The 19,388-nt window shown below is 42.2% G+C and overlaps 1 protein-coding gene across 1 annotated transcript in view; it reads left to right on the top strand.

Moving 5' to 3' along the window:
• The window catches only part of FEZ2 (fasciculation and elongation protein zeta 2), a 91,449-nt gene extending 88,550 nt beyond the window's left edge, over positions 1-2,899 (top strand). Inside the window, exon 10 of the transcript XR_008891500.1 lies at positions 2,885-2,899. The gene's annotated coding sequence lies outside the window, so the exon portion shown is untranslated. The remainder of the gene's footprint in view (positions 1-2,884) is intronic.
• Positions 2,900-19,388: the final 16,489 nt, after the last annotated feature.

Genomic DNA, 19,388 nt, shown 5'->3' with positions numbered 1-19,388 from the left:
TTGCACTTTATTGGGATATCACAGGATAAAACCAGGTACAAGGAAACCTCTGACGCGTTTCACACAGTGTTGCGCTTAGTCATAGAGTGGTTTCATTATCAACACAAGTTGAAATACACATGGAATCCAGTCACATGACAAAGTTAAAACAGACAGCTGGAAAACAAGGTTCAGATTTGGTTCCGGCTGTATTTAGTATACATTCATTGATAAGGTTCCAAAATTGGGAGAAAAACAGCATTTGTTACTGCATATGGTGCTCAATTTGCTGCTATAAAACAAATCATTCTGAAATACTTACCAATATTACAGGTGGATACTGTTTTGAGGGAAGTAATCGCACCGGGTGTGAACATAGTCCCATGAAGAGGACCGACATTAGGATCGGTGCTCTCGCCTAGTACTTATAGCAGCAAAAAGGAGCTCTATACAGGAAGATGTGTCTTGGCAAAAATACATAGGAAATGTAGGGTGTGGGCATACAAGATGTATAACATGCACATTTATGGAGAAAACAGACCATTTCATGTCATATAGTACTAATATGACCTATTCCATTAAAAGCTATACAAATTGCAACACTACGGTACAGTGATCCCTCAACTTACAATGGCCTCAACATACAATAGTTTCAACATACAATGGTCTTTTCTGGACCATCGTAAGTTGAAACCAGACTCAACATACAATGTACAGACAGTCCAGATCTGTGAAACGTGTCAATGACCGGAAGAACCGACCAATCAGAATGGGCATTCGCTGGTAAAACCCCTGTATTACTGAAGTGTATGCACTGACTGGTGTCTGGTAGCGCCCCCTACAGTACAGGGAGGCATTACATGTTCTGTACTACTCTTTACCTGTATTACTGAAGTGTATGCACTGACTGGTGTCTGGTAGTGCCCCCTACAGTACAGGGAGGTATTACATGTTCTGTACACTTTACCTGTACCAGGGTTAGCTGCTCCTTTAGACACCAGGTGAGGGTGACTCCATGTTACTTTTTTAGTACACTGTGTACTGTACAGGACCCTGAAGAAGCTCCTGTCCTATACATAGACCAGTGTCTCCCAAGCAGGGTGCCCCCAGCTTTTGCAAAACTACAACTCCCAGCATGCCCAGACAGCCTTTGATGCTGTGAGTTGTAGTTTTGCAACAGCAGCTGGAGGCTCCCTGCTTGGGAAACACTGACATAGACAGTAATTACAGCTCCCAGCAGATCTTTCTTACTTTTATATGTAAGGATTTGCTTTATCTGTGTTAGTTATCTACTTATTTTTCTTTAATTCTCACTTTTTTCCTATTTTTGGGTGAAATTTTGGTGTAATTTAGAACCAATTACCAGGTTTCCATAGAGTTCTGGTCTCAACATACAATGCTTTCAACATAGAATGGTCTTCCTGGAACCAATTAATATTGTAACTTGAGGGGCCACTGTATGTATGTTATCTATCTAGAATCCTGTACACCATGCCGTCTACAGTATGTGGGCTCCACTAGCAACCAACTCAAGGTCCGTTTTAGGAGGCATATTTCGGACATGAAAGGTCTCGAGGTGGGGGTTTCATGTGGGGAAACACAGATTCCCTCAGTGTCAAAGCTATAGAAAAAATCTATAGAAAACCCCAGGGTGGAGATATGAGGAGACACCTGTTGGATAGGGAGACGTTTGGGATGTTCGCACTCAAAACTATCCATCCACAGGGGCTAAACCAGAGATTAGGAATCATCATTGTATACTGAATATCTGTTTTGCACTCTTACATATATTTCACATATAGCAAACATATGTCTACCATGCATAGGAACCATATCTATGAATGGATGCTAAATATAGCTGGGACCAAATCCAGATCTTGTTTTCCAGCTGTCTGTTTTCACTTTGTCATGTGACTGGATTCCATGTGTATTTTAACTTGTGTTGATAATGAAACCACTCTGACTAAGCGCAAGACTGCATGAAACGCGTCAGGTTTTCTTGTACCTGTTTTTATCCTGTGATATCCCAATAAGCCGCAAGAATTTATACCTGACTACCTAGTGCTGGACATAATATCCTGATCTAGTGATATGGCTTTTACACTGGTGACATTCCTGCTGCCAAGGATGGAGCGGCACATGCAGGTGGCCCACTGGCCCACTTCTATTCTGCTCTATGAAAGCGGGTCTATAAAAAGTTTGTCCTACTGTCTCTGACACTGTAAGGCTGGGTTTACACTACGTTTTTGCCATACTGTTTTCAATCCGTTTTTCTAAAAAAAACCGTATGGCAAAAAAACGGATGGAACAGTATGGGGGAAAAAAGTAAACCGTATGCGTTTTTTAAACAGTATACAGTTTTTAAAAGTGCATACAGTTACGTCAGTTTTTATAGAAAAAAAAAAAACAGACGTTTTTGAAAATTTTGTCCATTTTCGATGGGAGGGGTCTTGGGTTGACCACAATTTTGTCTCCGGTTTAAAAACCGTACTGCAACCGCATACGTTTTTTTTGAACATGGACGTCAATGGGAAACGCACATGTGTACGGTTCCATATGGGAAAAACGTATATGTTTTTACTTTGCACATGTGCATTTGAATCCTAAAGTCCCCACCCAAGACCCCTCCCATTAAAAATGAACAACATTTTCAAAAATTTATGTTTTTTTTTCTCTAAAAACTGACGGAACTGTATGCACTTTTAAAAACAGTATACTGTTTAAAAACGCATACGGTTTACTTTTTCCCCATACTGTTCCATCCGTTTTTTTGCCATACGGTTTTCTTTAGAAAAACGGATTGAGAACAGTATGGCAAAAACGTAGTGTGAACCCAGCCTAACTCTTCTCTGGCATAGAGAAGTAGCGATGTAACTGATGACATTTTGTATCTTATACATTACAGCATGCATGACTTTGATCACAATAAACTTTTAGATGGGCTGGAAATATTGGCAGCATTACAGGAGTCTCTTGACGATCATATCGGGGACGTGTTCACCGCGGAGGAAAAGATGAAGCATTATATAGGTAGGTGTTGATTTTAGATTGATCACTTGTGTTCTGGTGGACTTGTTTCTGTATGACTTGAACATGTAGAGAACTTTTATTCTTTCATTCATTTATTAATTCATTTTTAGCAGATGTCATTACCAGTAAGCAGCCCTTTATTTTCAGATGTGGCTTTGTATTAGATGCAGTATGAAAATAGTCTGAGAAATCCAAGCCATTAGACTGGGGCTACACAACTATTTTGGCCACAACAGGGGTTGTGTGACCAAAAACACCTTTTCCCACTGTGTGGGCTGTGCTGCATTTCATCTAAGGTAAGTAAATCCGAGATGGACTTCATGTGACTGTCGGATGGCGACCACTTGAGGGTAGCGGTATGACGCCATTTACTTACCTTAGGTGCAATTCAGCGCACTACACACAGTAAAAGATTTTTTTTTTTGTCTTACAAACCTTGTCATGGCCAAAATCACTTTGTAGCCCCAGCCTCATTTGGAACTACTCAGCTTTCCAAAATATTTTAGTAAATTTACTAGTGACACTGGGATATTAGTGACTCCTCAGTATATCCTGAGTTATGGGTACATATAATCTTGGCTTTAAAGGGGTACTCCGCTGCTCAGCATTTGGAACAAACTGTTCCGAACGCTGGAGCCGACGCCGGGAGCTCGTGATGTCATAACCCTGCCCACTCATGATGTCATGCCCCGCCCCCTTCAATGCAAGTCTAATGGAGGTGGCGTGACAGCCGTCACGCCCCCTCCCATAGACTTGCATTGAAGGGGTGGGGTGTGATGTCATGAGTGGGCGGGGCTATGACGTGACGGGCTCCAGCGTTCGGAACAGTTTGCTGAACAGTGGAGTACCCCTTTAAGGATCCCTTTATTTCTTTATATTTATATATATATTATTTTTAGTTTTTTTCCAGTCAAAATGTGATTATAAAATTGCCACCAGCCTCCACCAATAGGCAATGTCAATGTAATCAGAAACGTTACAGGGTCAGTCAGCCCGCGGAGCTATATGGAGTGATCGTATCTGACATGAACATCCATATGTATACAAATCAAAGTCTTAATCCTAAGGTCTAATGCAAATCTTTATATACTACTGTATATACTTGTACATTCCAGATATCTGATCACATTTGAATCTAGCTTGCTTCTTTTTGCACAGGTTGTCTGAATAGTTAATTTTTTCTTTTCTTTTTAAAATGCAAAACAAAAAGTTGCGCAAGTAAAGTTCAAAGTGATTGGAAAACTAGGTTGAAGCTCTGGTAGAGAAGATCAAAGGAGGGTTGTCTGTTTCTACAGAGGCTCACTTGTCATTGCACATCTCCAGATTACAGCTGTGTAGAAAAATGTCGGCTCTGGTGTTCATGCTTCATCTCATTTTGAGTAAAAAAAAATAATCCTTTACCTGATATTCATACCTTTTTCATTTAGTTCAAACAGCATTAGTATTTATCATGCGTGTATATCTGTACATTGGCTAAAGGTAACAGTACCGCTCAATTCTATAAGATAGATATGATATACTGTATATGGTATAATGAGACAGCAAATTGACTACCTACTTGCCTCTGGCCTCTTAAAGGGAACCTGTCATTTGATTTTACCAAATAAAATCTGTGTCAATAAGTTATATATATGGTTAAAGGGTTACTTTGGATAGGGGATAAGATGCCAGGGACGGAGTACCCCTTTAAATCTTCCTCACCATCCCCAGGGGATGTTCCTGCCCACAGGGATGGCGAGGATATATAGTTTGAAAGTGTCCCCCACTGACCCTGTAAGTAGTCCCCTGGGTGGGGTGCTATACTAACCTAGTCCTGTGTGATGCCAACAAGTCCCCCACTGACCCTGTAAGTAGTCCCCTGGGTGGGGCGCTATACTTACCTAGTCCTGCGTGATGCCAACAAGTCCCCCACTGACCCTGTTAGTAGTCCCCTGGGTGGGGCGCTATACTTACCTAGTCCTGCATGAAGCCAACAAGTCCCCCACTGACCCTGTAAGTAGTACCCTGGGTGGGGCGCTATACTTACCTAGTCCTGCGTGATGCCAACAAGTCCCCCACTGACCCTGTAAGTAGTCCCCTGGGTGGGGCGCTATACTTACCTAGTCCCGCGTGATACCAACAGTAAAGTATACTGAGATGATTCATGTGGCCCGGCTGATATCAAGCAAATTGCAGAAGTTTTGAAAAAGAAGGGCCAACGCTGTACAGATGGAGTCTTTGCCTAATCTTTATGTAGTTGTCAATAAAAGCTTAAAAATATCTGAAATGCTAAGAATTGTACTTCGGTCAGATCTAAAAACACTGAAGCAACAAACTTTTTTAACGGTAAATTTTCTGGCCATGACTGTAACAAATAATATTGACCAAAGTGGGTTTGATCATTCATTTATCTAAAATTGTCTTTATTTATAACCTCAAAATTGTAAAGTGCTGCGAAATCTGTTGGCGCGATATAAATGATTATTATTATTAATGTTACTATATATGTGATGCAGGAACTAATTCTTAATTTTTACACAGATATGACAGATGAAGTTCTGGAAGAAGATGATCTGGATAAGGATGGGTTTTTATCATTTGTTGAATACATGCACTCTCAGAAACGCACAGCAAGTCCCACTACAATCCTAGATAAAACTGCGAAGGACAAAACAGCATCTCAAAAAAGCAGCTGAAAAGATAAATAAAATTCCTATGGCAGCTTATGTGGAGTGATGGTGATTACAAACTCAATCCCAAAAATCTGTAGAACACCTTAGAATTCAATATTTCTGTTTTTTTATTTATTTTTATTTTTTTAAATAGATCTTATTATATACACCTTAGAGGGATTGTAAATATTTATTTATTTTTTTTTTTAAATATCCCACACAATGGGCATATATAGGAAAAAACTGCCACCAGGGAACCCCTTTACCACACCACTCACCTGATTTAAAATCTATAATATGCAGCTGCCCATTATTCACTTCAGAAAAAGATGTTGGGTCGCTCCACCATGTCTATTAAATTATTAGATTTTTTTTCTTATAAACCGATGCTACACAAGAAAATGTTGTGGTTAGTAGCGGACATGTAGCTGTAATATGTTACCTTACATAGGACAACATCTTTAGAAGAAGATAGATCTGTAGAACTGGAGGGATCCATCACAAGATAGATTAGGTCATGTGAACAATGTTACATCTAAGCAGATTTAGTGGGTAATCCTAAAAGTGGCTATACCTGGCAACGATGCAGAAAGGAAGAGGAACACGTCACGTATTGACGCCTTAATGGAAGGAGATAGTACCGGGAACACTGTGATGACATCAGGGTAGCCCAGCATACCTTTCAGCTATCAGCACTATTTAATGACCCCAGGTTATCCAATCATTCCTTGCATTTATGTGTCATACAGCTCCCAGAACAACAGGACACAGCATAGGGGTGTGTTTAATCCCTTAAAGGGGTACTCCACTGGCCAGTGTTCCGGCTGCGTGTGCTACGAGGGTCGGCCACGCGCCTTTGTGCCCTCAGACCACGCCCCCTCAATTAAAGTCTATGGGAGACTTGTATTGAGGGAATGTGGCCAACCCCGTAGCGCGCGCACAGCGTTCGGAACTAAATGTTCTGAATGCAGCCGGAACACTGGCCAGTGGAGTACTCCTTTAAGGACCAAGCCCATTATGACCTTAACCCCTTAAGGACACAGGGTTTTTCAGTTTTTGCATTTTCGCTTTTTTCCTCCTTACCTGACATTAGTCATTTTACCCAAAAATCTACAGCGAAATGGAAAAAAATTATCATTGTGCGACAAAATCGAAGAAAAAATGCCATTTTGTAACTTTTGGGGGCTTCCGTTTCTACACAGTGCATATTTCGGTAAAAATGACACCTTATCATTATTCTGTAGGTCCATACGGTTAAAATTATACCCTACTTATATAGGTTTCATTTTGTCGTACTTCTGGAAAAAATCATAACTACATACAGGAAAATGTATACGTTTAAAAATGTCCTGACCCCTATAACTTTTTAATTTTTCCACTTACAGGGCGGTTTGAGGGCTCATTTTTGCGCCGTGATCCGAAGTTCTTAGCGGTGCCATTTTTGTATTGATCGGACTTTTTGATCCCTATTTATTCATTTTTTAATAGTATAAAAAGTGACCAAAAATACATTTTTGGGAATTTTTTCACGTGTACGCCATTTACCGTGCGGTTTAATTAACTGTATATTTTTTATAGTTCGGACATTTACGCACGCGGCGATACCACATATGTTTATTTTTATTTACACTGTTTTATTTTTTTTTAATGGGAAAAGGGGGGTGATTCAAACTTTTATTAGGGAAGGGGTTAAGTGATCTTTCAAAACTTATTTTTTTGCAATGTTATAGCTCCCAGAGGGACCTATAACACTGCACACACTGATCTTTTACACAGATCACAGGCGTGTATTAACATGCCTGTGATCAGTGTTATCGGCGCTTGACTGCTCCTGCCTAGATCTCAGGCACGGAGCAGTCATTCGCCGATCAGACACTGAGGAGGCAGGTAAGGGCCCTCCCGATGTCCTGTAAGCTGTTCGGGACGCAGCGATTTCACCGCGGCGGTCCCGAACAGCCCGACTGAGCAGCCGGGATAGTTTCACTTCCGCTTCAGACGCGGCGGTCAGCTTTGATCGCCACGTCTGAAGGGTTAATACAGGGCATCACCGCGATCGGTGATGTCCTGTATTAGCCGCGGGTCCCGGCCATTGATGGCCACCGGGACCGCTGCGATATAACGCAGGGTCACCGCGTGACCCTGCGGCATATCGCGGGAGACGGCGCAGGACGTAAATATACGTCCTTCGTCGTTAAGGACCAGAGGATTTTATGCAAATCTGACCACTGTCACTTTAACCTCTTGGGGAAGCAGGGCGTTCCTATAGGTCCTGTGCCCGCTCCCGTGATATAACGCTGGGTCATGCGGTAACCCCGCGTCATATCGGGTTGGTCCCGGCAGCTAATGGTATACGGGACCCGTGGCTAATAGCGCGCATCACCAATCGTGATGACACGTGCTATTAACCCTTTAAACGTGGCGATTAAAGTTGATTGCCATGTCTAAAATGTATTTAAAAAAAAGCATTCCTGGCAGCTCAGTCGGGCTGATCAGGACCACCGCAGTGAAACCGCAATATCCCGATCAGCTAGGACCCAGCAGGAAGGGTCCCTTACTTGCCTCCGGCACATCTGATCGGCGATTAATTGCTCCAAGCCTGAGCTCCAACCCTGATCAGTGCAATGCTATGGCTTTGCATTGAACAGTGCTGGCAATCAATGTATTGCATGTTATAGCTCCCTATGGGGGCTATAACATTGCAAAAAATAAAAAAGGGTTAAAAAAAAAGAGCTAATAAATGGGATTTAACCCCCTTCCCTAAAAAAGTTCAAATCACCCCTCTTTTTCCATTAAAAACAAAAAAATTGCAAATAAAAATAAATATTAACATATGTGGTATTGCCACGTGTGTAAATGTCCAAACTATAAATATATATCGTTAATTAAACTGCATTGTCAGCGGCGTACACGTAAAAAATTCCAAAGTCCAAAATAGCCTATTTTTGGTCACTTTTTATACCATAAAAAATGAATAAAAAGTGATCAAAAAGTCCAATCAAAACAAAAAATGATAAAACCTTCAGATCACGGCGCAAAAAATGAGATCTCATACCGCCCCATACGCAGAAAAATAAAAAAGTTATAGGGGTCAGAAGACGACAATTTTTTACATATAAATTTTTCTGCATGTAGTTAGGATTTTTTTCAGAAGTACCACAATATCCAACCTATACAAGTAGGGTATCATTTTAATCGTATGGAACTACTGAATAACGATAAGGTGTAATTTTTACCGAAAAACATACTGCGTAGAAACGTAAGTCCCCAAAATTTATAAAATGGCAGGGTTTCTTTCTTCAATTTCGTCACACGATTATTTTTATTCTTTTTGTTCCGCCGCAGATTTTTGGGTAAATGACTGATGTCATTACAAAGTAGAATTGTTGGCGCAAAAAATAAGCCCATATGAGTCTGTAGGTGCAAAATTGAAAGGGTTATGATTTTTAAAAGGTGAGGAGGAAAAAACGAAAGTGCAAAAACGGAAAAACCCTGAGTCCCCAAGGGATTAAGCATTAATAACTCTGGGATGCTTTTATTTATGAATTTGATTCAGAAATTATTTTTTACATGACATATTCTAGTTTATGTTAGTGGTACATTTTCATCAGTACCTGCATCATTTCTTGGTGAAAAATTAGAAAATTTTATGAAAAATTAGAAAATTTCGCATTTTTCGAACTTTGAAGCTCTCTGCTTATAAGGAAAATGTAATATAAAGGAGGACTTCAGAGGCAAACAGGATCAACTGGCGCTGTCTGGAATAGAAGAAGCGGAGCCACGTGTACTTGAGTAGCTTTATTGTATAAAACATGCAACGCGTTTTGCTGTGGATGTGCGGCTTCATCAGGCATTTCACATGGGTAACATACACCTGGTTATATACCGGGTGATGTTAACCCCTTAGTGGTAGAATCATTAATACAACAATTAAAGCAACATAGCATATCAAAATAAAGTATATACACAATTCCTATACAATAAAAAGATGTTAAAACAATAATACTTAAAGGTACTTAAATAGTACTCCGGAATATAAAAATTGTGGCCCATACTGCCGGCAGTAAAAAAAATAAAGATGTACATACCTTCCTCCGCTCCCCCGGGGCCTCCGGTAACCGGCTCCGGTCTCCGCCGCGATCTTCTTCCTGGTTGCCGGTGGTCGATGAGTCATACTGCACTCAGCCAATCACCAGCCGCAACGAAGTCCGACTCGTCCGGCGATAGGCTGAGCGGCAGTGTGAAAACACTTCAGGACACAAAATTCTTCACTACACCGACACCTGCGGCCGGGGCCGAAAACGTCACACTGCCGCTCAGCCTATCGTCGGCCGAGTCAGGACTTCACTGCGGCCGGTGATTGGCTGAGTGCAGTATGACTCATCCGACCACCGGCAACCAGGAAGTGGATCGTGGCGGAGACCGGAGATGGTTACAGGAGGCCCCGGGGGAGCGGAGGAAGGTATGTACATCTTTATTTTTTTACTGCCGGCACTATGGGGGACAATTTTTATGTTCTGGAGTTCTCCTTTAACCCCTTAAGGACCAAGGACGTACCGGTACGTCCTTGGTCCTGCTCTTCTGATATAACGCGGGGTTACACAGTAACCCCGCATCATATCACGGCGGGCCCGGCGTCATAGTGAAGCCGGGACCCGCCTCTAATAGCGCGGGTCCCGCCTCTAATAGCTGAGCCGCACGGCTAAAAGTGAAAGTTCCCGGCTAGCTCAGTCGGGCTGTTCGGGCATCCCGAACAGCTGACAGGACAGCGAGAGGGCCCCTTCCTGCCTCATCGCTGTCCGATCGCCGAATGACTGCTCAGTGCCTGAGATCCAGGCATGAGCAGTCATGCACCAGAATCGTTGATCACTGGTTTCTTATGAGAAACGAGTGATAAGCATAGGAGATCAGTGTGTGCAGTGTTATAGGTCCCTATGGGACCTATAACACTGCAAAAAAAAAGTGGAAAAAAAAAGTGAATAAAGATCATTTAACTCCTCCCCTATTAAAAGTTTGAATGACCCCCCTTTTCCAATAAAAAAAAAACACAGTGTAAATAAAAATAAACATATATTGTATCACCGCGTGCGGAAATGTCCGAATTATAAAAATATATCATTAATTAAACCGCTCGGTCAATGGAGTGCGCGCAAAAAAATTCCAAAGTCCAAAATAGTGCATTTTTGGTCACTTTTTATATAATTTAAAAATGAATAAAAAGCGATCAATAAGTCCTATCAATGCAAAAATGGTACCATTAAAAACTTCAGATCACGGCGCAAAAAATTAGCCCTCATACCGCCCCATACACGGAAAAATAAAAAAGTTATAGGGGTCAGAAGATGACAATTTTAAACGTATTAATTTTCCTGCATGTAGTTATGATTTTTTCCAGAAGTCCGACAAAATCATACCTATATAAGTAGGGTATCATTTTAATCGTATGGACCTACAGAATAAAGATCAGGTGTCATTTCTACCGAAAAATGTACTGCGTAGAAACGGAAGCCCCCAAAAGTTACAAAACAACGTTTTTTTTTTCAATTTTGTCGCACAATGATTTTTTTTTCCGTTTCAATGTAGATTTTTGGGCAAAATGACTGACGTCATTACAAAGTAGAATTGGTGGCGCAAAAAATAAGCCATCATATGGATTTTTAGGTGCAAAATTGAAAAAGTTATGATTTTTTAAAGGCAAGGAGCAAAAAACGAAAATGCAAAAACGGAAAATCCCCCGGTCCTTAAGGGGTTAAAGACAAAATATATAATAATGTCCTCTCAAAAGGACTGAATGTATATACAACAGCATAGATTGACATAGATAGCAGCTTCATGTGAACAGGGACATAAGTTCAACATGAGGTGAACATGGATAACGGTTTCTTATGAGCAAGAGCATAAATTCAACATGAAGAAAAAGTTCTAAGTAAACACGTCAGTATACAGAAATAAATATACTCATTGGATATATGCAAAATCACATAAATGCCACATAGCTAGAGCTTACATATGAACAAACACTTAAAGGGGTTCTCCACTGGTCTTCCGGAGCTCCACTCCCAGCGTCCGGAAGTTTATTACTCCGGACGCTGTGTGCGGGCTTCCGTGTTTGAGGCCGCCCCATCGTGACGTCACGCCCGCCCCCTCAACAAAAGTGTATGGGAAGGGGGCGTGACAGCGGGCTGACAGCTCCGATCATCCCTATTTTCTGGGTGATCGGGTCACCAGAGACCCGATCAGCCTGGAATAGCAGAAAATCGCATGTCTGAATTGACATGCGATTTTCTGCGATCGCCAACATGGGGGGGTCTCAGGACCCCCCCTCGGCGATGTGCCAGGATGCCTGCTGAATGATTCCAGCAGGTATCCTGGTCCGGTCCCCAACCGGCTAGCGGCGGGGACCGGAATTCACACAGGCGTATGCATACGCCCTATGTCCTTAAGGACTCGGGATGCAGGGCTTATGCATACGCCCCACGTCCTGAAGAGGTTAATTTTGAATTTCTTTTTTGTTTTGTCCACAGTGCTGACACCTAATGCCTGTATCAGGAACTGTCCAGAGCAGGAGAAAATCCCCATAGCAAACCTATGCTACTCTGGACAGTTTCTGACATGGACAGAGGTGTCAGCAGAGAGCACTGTGGACAAGACAAAAAAGAAATGCAAAAAGTAAAGAATTTCCTCTGTAGCATACAGCTGCTAAAAGGATTAAGATTTTTTTTAATAGAAGTAATTTACAAATCTGTTTAACTTTCTGACACCAGTTCATTTAAAAAAATAAAGTTTTCCCTTTGAGGACTCAGCCCATTTTGGCCTTAAAGGGTACCTCTCATCAAAAAAACTTTTGATATATTATAGATTAATGTATGCAGAATAACTTTACTATTGCATGTTATTAAAAAATATGCTTCTTGCTATTTAATTTTCCACTTTGAAGAAGTCTCCCTACCAGTCCTGGCAGCAATCATTTCAGACTCATACTGGAGTCCTAAACACTACGAGCTGCCAGTCTGCTTTGTTCACAAAGGAGAACACTCAGAGCTGCCAGCCTGCTTTTTTAATAGCCTGTTTGGCTGTGAACAAAGCAGGCTGGCAGCTCTGAGTGTTTAGGACTCCAGCATGAGTCAGAAATGCTTGCTGACAGGACTGATCAGGAAAAATACAATAGAAAGAAGCATATTTTTCATTAACATGCTATTGGAAAGTTATTCAACATTCATTAATCTAAAATATAGCAAAAGTTTATTTGATGAGAGGTACCCTTTAAATGGGCACTGTTAGATGCAAAAACTTTTGATATGTTGTAAAGCAGGTATAACCAATAGGTTTTGTAATTGCTTTAATTGGAAAATTCTCAGTATTTCATACTGAAAAAGCCAGTCAAACAACTGCCCCCGCTGCCTGCTTGGACACATACTAGTCCTGCTGTCAGGGCCGGTTTTAGGCTTAGAGTGGCCCTAGGCAAAATCAAAATAGGGGCCCCAAAAGTTGTAATAGTGCACTAACCAGATTTGCACATTTTAGGTCACTTCAAATACCATAAAAAAATATCTAAAAAGCAATTGAAAAGTCCCCTCAAAACAAAAATGGTACCGAGAAAAACTACAAATCAAAGCGCAAAAAATTACCCTCACATCCCCATATACAGAAAGATAAAAGAGTTATAGGGATCAGAATAATACAATTTTATATTTTTGTATAGTTCCCCCACATTAGGTTGGCAGTATAGTCCCCCCCCCCCCCCCCCCGACCACCACCATTAGGTTGGCAGTATAGTTCCCCCCACATTAGGTTGTCAGCATAGTTTCCCCACATTAGGTAGGCAGCCATATAGTTCCCCCCATGTTAGGTTGGCAGTATAGTCCCCCCTCCCACATTAGGTTGGCAGTATAGTCCGTCCCCCCACAATAGTTTGGCAGTATAGTTCCCCCCACATTAGGTTGTCAGCATAGTTTCCCCACATTAGGTAGGCAGTATAGTTCCCTCCACGTTAGGTTGGCAGTATAGTTCCCCCCACATTAGGTTGGCAGTATAGTTCCCCCCACCTTAGGTTGTAGTTCCCCCCACATTAGGTTGGCAGTATAGTTCCCCCACATTAGGTTGTAGTTCCCTCACATTAGGTTGACAGTATAGTTCCCCCCACATTAGGTTGGCAGTATAGTTCCCCCACATTAGGATGGCAGTATAGTCCCCCCACATTAGATTGGCAGTGTAGTTCCCCCATATCAGGTGCAGTATAGTTCCCCCACATAGTCCCCCTGCTCATTGCTCCCCTCCCCTCTCCCCCTACTTTTTCTATTTTTCATATTTCCTTACCTGGCCACGCTCGGCAGGCTCAGGTAATGCGGCGGGTCTTTTGGGCTGTGTGGATAATATGATGAGTGAAGTCTCCTGCCGGCTCCTCTGCGCGGCATCAGTGATGTCACTCATCACTTCCTGCAGCCGCGGCTGCTTAAGTTTAGCAGTCCAGCCGGCGCTGCAGGAAATGATGAGTGACGTCCCTGACGCCGCGCAGAGGAGCTGGCAGGAGACATCACTCATCATATTATCCACACAGCCCAAAAGACCCGCCGCATTACCTGAGCCTGCCAAGCGTGGCCAGATAAGGAAATATGAAGAATAGAAAAAGAAGTGGTGTCCGGGACCGCCGCTGGTCACGGTTTTAAAGTGGCTGTGGCCGGGCTGCATATCTTTAACAAGCAGCCGGCGCTGCGGCCACTTTAAAACAGTTGCCCCCCCTACTGAGCAGCCGGCAGGGGGCCCCCTGGGGGATGGGGGCACTAGGCAATTGCCTGGTTTTCCCCGCCCTAACGCCAGCCCAGCCTGCTGTGTCCATGCATCATTACCTACGTCATGGACACACTTCCTTGATTGACAGCTGTGAGCGCAGGGCTCACAGCTGGAGGAAAAATCCTCCCACTGTCAGCTTGTGTCCCGCTACTGTCAGTGAGGACAAGCTGGGAGTTGTAGTTTAGCTAATGCTAGGAGAGATGTGAGCAGATGGCAGTGAGGGGGCAGTGAGGCCACGCCTATAACTTTTTTTTTACTTTTCCATATAAGTGGCGGTATGAGGGCTTATTTTTTGTGCCGTGATCTGTACTTTTTATTGATACCAGATTTGCATATATAAAACTTTAATACATTATTTATAACATTTTTGGGGGAATAAAATATTACAAAAAAGCAGCAATTTTGGATTTTTTTTTTTTTACGTTCACTCCGTTCACTGAATGGGATCATTAACATTATATTTTAATAATTCAGATATTTACGCATGTGGCGATATCAAATATGTTTATTACTTTTAGGGGGGGGGGGGGGGGAATGGGAAAAAGGGCCAATTAACATTTTTACTGGAGGGAGGGAATTTTTCAGTTTTTTTTTTTTTTTACCTTTACACTAACGCTTCTTTCACACTACAAAATTGGGAATTTTCCTATCCATTGTGACGGAAAATTTGGATTTTAATAAAGACAAAACGCGAGTATTATGCTTATATGACTTCTTTACTGACACAGCAGCAAACATATATTGTATATAATAAAAGAAAAAACGTTTTACATATGTAATGCATATAACCATGAAACCTAGGACGCAACCTAGTATGCTATATGGATCCTCCAATCAGTCCACAGCCCAGGTAATAAAGGTAATCCACACACAGGTACCTTCCTCTTCTTTGCTGTGAACTGGATAGTCTGTAGAAGAAGTAACTTAGACACGAAAGATAGAACTGAAGACGATGAACATGAAAGCTTCTGAAAACAACGAGGGAACGAAGTTCGGAGGCGTTGAAGACGTAGTCTCATCAAATCCACCATACGAAGAGGTTGCAGATGAAGAAAACTGATGGGTTATTGTTGTACTATTGGAAATAAAGAACAAAATAGTTATAGGGATGGGTGTATTACATAAAGGGAGGGATAATACTCGCGTTTTGTCTTTATTAAAATCCAAATTTTCCGTCACAATGGATAGGAAAATTCCCAATTTTAAGGCAAGACAAAACGCTCCTATTATGCTAGTTTAAAGCTAGATATAAAATACAATCATGTGTCTAAAAACATATAAATATGCATAATAATAACATTATAATAATACCATAGAAACATGAGATTCGGGTCTGAAATAAAAAGTTTTAAAAGTAGACTCGGAGGACCAATTGGCAGCTTTTAGTAAATCTGAAAGGGATGCTCCTGATTGAAAAATTTTTGTAGATACTGCTCCTCTAGTAGAATGAGCACCAAATTTGGTGATGTCAATACCCGCCATTTGCATGGTCTGTCTAACCCATCTAGCAAGTGTGGTTGAGGTAACTGGAGCGTGGGGTTTACAAAAAGAGATAAGTAATTGAGATGAAGAAGAAAGTCTAAGAGATTCCGTTTTAGATTCGTAAGAGTGCAGACAACGGACAACGCATAGTTTATCTTGATATGGAAAAGAGGGGTAGAACACAGATTGAAGGTTGGTTTTTGTACGACGAAAAATAGAGAAAAGAACCCCTTGCGGAGTAAATTGTCTACGTGTTATGTCTAAAGCACGAACGTCGGAAATGCGTTTGATTGAGATAAGGCAAAGGAGAACTGTTAATTTGAAAGATAGGAGTTTAAGAGAAAGAGAATCATTATCCTCCCAGGTGGTGAACATTTGTAGGATAAGATTGACATCCCAAGTTGTTGAATATTTGGGTAAAGGTGGACGTCTGAATCGAATACCCTTAAGTAATTGGCATACTAAAGGATGTTTGCCAATAGGGATGGAGTCAATAGGCGGGTGATTTGATGAGATAGCAGAACGGTAGAGATTTATCGTTCTGTAAGCTTTCCCCTCATCAAATGAAAAAGAAAGAAAATTCAAGATATTGGGAATAGATGCATGTAAGGGATCCACATCCCGTTGATTGCACCAACGAATCCATAATCCCCAGGCTGATCTGTAAGCCTTTCTGGTACCCGGGGCCCAGGCATCTGATAATATGTCTTTAGTTGATTGAGAAAAATGGAAGTCAGGTCTGTTTGGCCTGATATCAACCAGGCAACCAGAGGTAGTTGGTTGGATAAGATCAAAGGATGAAAGTTCCCTTGAGGGTCTAGGAGAAGATGAGGGAAAGCTGGTAGAAGACGAGGAAAGTCGATGAGGAGACTTAAAACTTGAGGATACCAGGATTGAGTTGGCCATAGAGGTGTAACTAACACCAGGGTGATTTTCTGAATCAAAACTTGAAATAGAACCCGAGGGATAAGGTTGAAAGGTGGAAAGGCGTAGAGGATCTTCCTCGGCCAAGATTGAAGGAAGGCGTCCACTCCCAGCGCTTCTGGGTCCGGACGCCAACTGAAAAATTGAGGAAGTTGGGTATTGAGTCGAGATGCAAAGAGATCCAGATGTAAAGGACCCCATAAAGAATTGATCCTCTGAAAGACTGGAGGATGAAGTCTCCAGTCGCTGTTGTCTGTAAGATAACGAGAATACCAGTCCGCTATGGAATTGGAAATCCCTGGTATATACTCTGCCTTCAGGACAATATTTTTGTCCAAGCAGAAATGCCAAAAATCTTTGACAAAATCTGCAAGCATTTTGGAATTCGTGCCTCCCAGATGATTGATGTATTGGACAGCAGATATGTTGTCCATCCGAAGGAGGATGCAACAATTTGAGGAATTCTTTGCAAAGCTCTTTAAAGCAAAGAAACCTGCCAGGAGTTCCAGGCAATTTATGTGTAGAGTAGATTCCGAGGGAGACCATTTCCCTCCGGTCGAAAGAGGTCCACAATGAGCGCCCCATCCAGAAAGACTCGCATCGGATTCTATGATTAAATCCGGATTTGGATGGAAGATCGCTTTTCCGTTCCAGGATTCTATGTGGACGAGCCACCAGAGAAGTTCCTCTCTGGCTTCGGAAGATAGACGGATGTCGTCTGAATAACCCAGCCCCTCTCTTAGATGGTGAATTTTCAACCGTTGAAGAGCTCTGTAGTGGAGGGGGGCTGGAAATATAGCTTGAATGGAAGCAGCCAGAAGACCCACTATGCGGGCTATCGTTCTCAGGGAGATCAAGTCCTTGCGAAGAACTTGACGAATCTCCTTCCTGATAGTCTTTAATTTCCTGGATGGAAGACTTAAGGTAGTTGATTGGGTGTTGATCAGAAAACCCAGAAATTCGATTTCTTGTGATGGGATAAGAACTGATTTTTCGAAGTTTATGAGGAAACCCAAATGGGTTAAGAGAGACATAGTCCAATCCGTGTGAAGAGATAGAAGTTCCTTGGATTGAGCCATAAGAAGAATGTCGTCGAGGTATATTATAAGGCGAACCCCGCGACCTCTGAGTAATGCAATCACCGGTTTGAGAAGTTTTGTGAAGCACCAAGGTGCTGATGATAGGCCGAATGGGAGGCAAGTGAATTGCCACCTTTGGTTGTTCCATAGGAACTGAAGGAAAATTTGGGATGAAGGATGGATTGGAACCGTAAGGTAAGCGTCCTTCAGATCTATTTTGGCGAGCCAATCGTTTTTCATTAAAATATCTCTTAGGAGGTGAATTCCCTCCATCTTGAAATGACGATATACAACCAGGTTGTTGAGGGATTTCAGATTGATGACCGGTCTGTGACCGCCATCTTTCTTTTTGACTAAAAAGAGATTGCTGAGATAGCCTGTAGAATGATAGGGGATTGGAGTGATTGCACTTTTTGAGAAGAGATCTTTGATTTCTAGATCTATGAGTTCTTTGTCTGTCATGGAGAATTGGATCGGGTGAGGGAGAGACATTTGAATTGGGGGTGAAACAAATTCTATTTGATAACCCCTGACTGTGTTTAGAATCCAGGAGTCTGATGTAATCATACTCCAATTTGTTAAAAAATGTAGAAGTCTCCCTCCTAATGGGATATGAAGGGAAGAACACTGGACATGTCTTACCTGAAGATGGTCTGGATCGTGGGTAACCCCGTTGTCCTCGTGCACGCCAAGGTCTGCCCCTGTATGGGAAGAATGGTGTCGGGGTGGGTGTAGTGAAGGAGGGTTGTGGTGGGTTATATGTGGTTCTATATTGGGGTCTATACTGAGTTGAGCGGCTGGAAGAGCGGCCCCTGCCTCTTCCAGCCTTTCCAAAAATCTTCTGAGAGAAGACCTTCTTCATAGAGACCTGTGCCTTACTTAGAGACGAAAACAGGCCCACGTATTTGTTCATTTCTTTTATGAACTCGTCTCCAAAGAGTAATCCTTTAGTAGGATTAGGTGGCTCCGTAGAGGCCAAATTGGTCAACTGCGGGTCTATTTTCATTAGGATAGACCTCTTTCTCTCTGTAGAGAGAGCGGCATTGGCATTGCCGAATAAGCATATGGCTCTTTGAGCCCATCCCTTCAGAGTTTCGGTATCCACCGAAGTATTTGAGTTAGAAGCCAGTTCTGCCAAATTGAGAATTTTGGTTAATGGACCTAGCAGGTCCATAAGTTTGTCCTGGCAAGCCTTGAAGCTGCGGTCGATCCCTTTCTTTGGGTTCTTTCCCGTCTTAAATAAAAATTTATTGAGTAAAGGGTCCAACTCAGGGGTGGCCGAAGAATTATGCGGGAGAGATGGGCGGGGGCACTCTGACTTTAATTTGCTCCTAGAAGCCTTGTCCAGAGATTTAAATACCCACATAGCCAGGTATTCAGCCACCTTAGGTTCAGGTAACCATTCCCCTGATCGAGGGTGATAAATCAAGGAGGGATCGAAAAAGGGGTCATTAGA

This window comes from Hyla sarda, chromosome 3 (assembly GCF_029499605.1).
Source record: "Hyla sarda isolate aHylSar1 chromosome 3, aHylSar1.hap1, whole genome shotgun sequence".
NCBI lineage: Eukaryota > Metazoa > Chordata > Amphibia > Anura > Hylidae > Hyla > Hyla sarda.
Note: the sequence above shows the minus strand (reverse complement) of the source record. Positions and strands in the feature narration are given on the sequence as shown.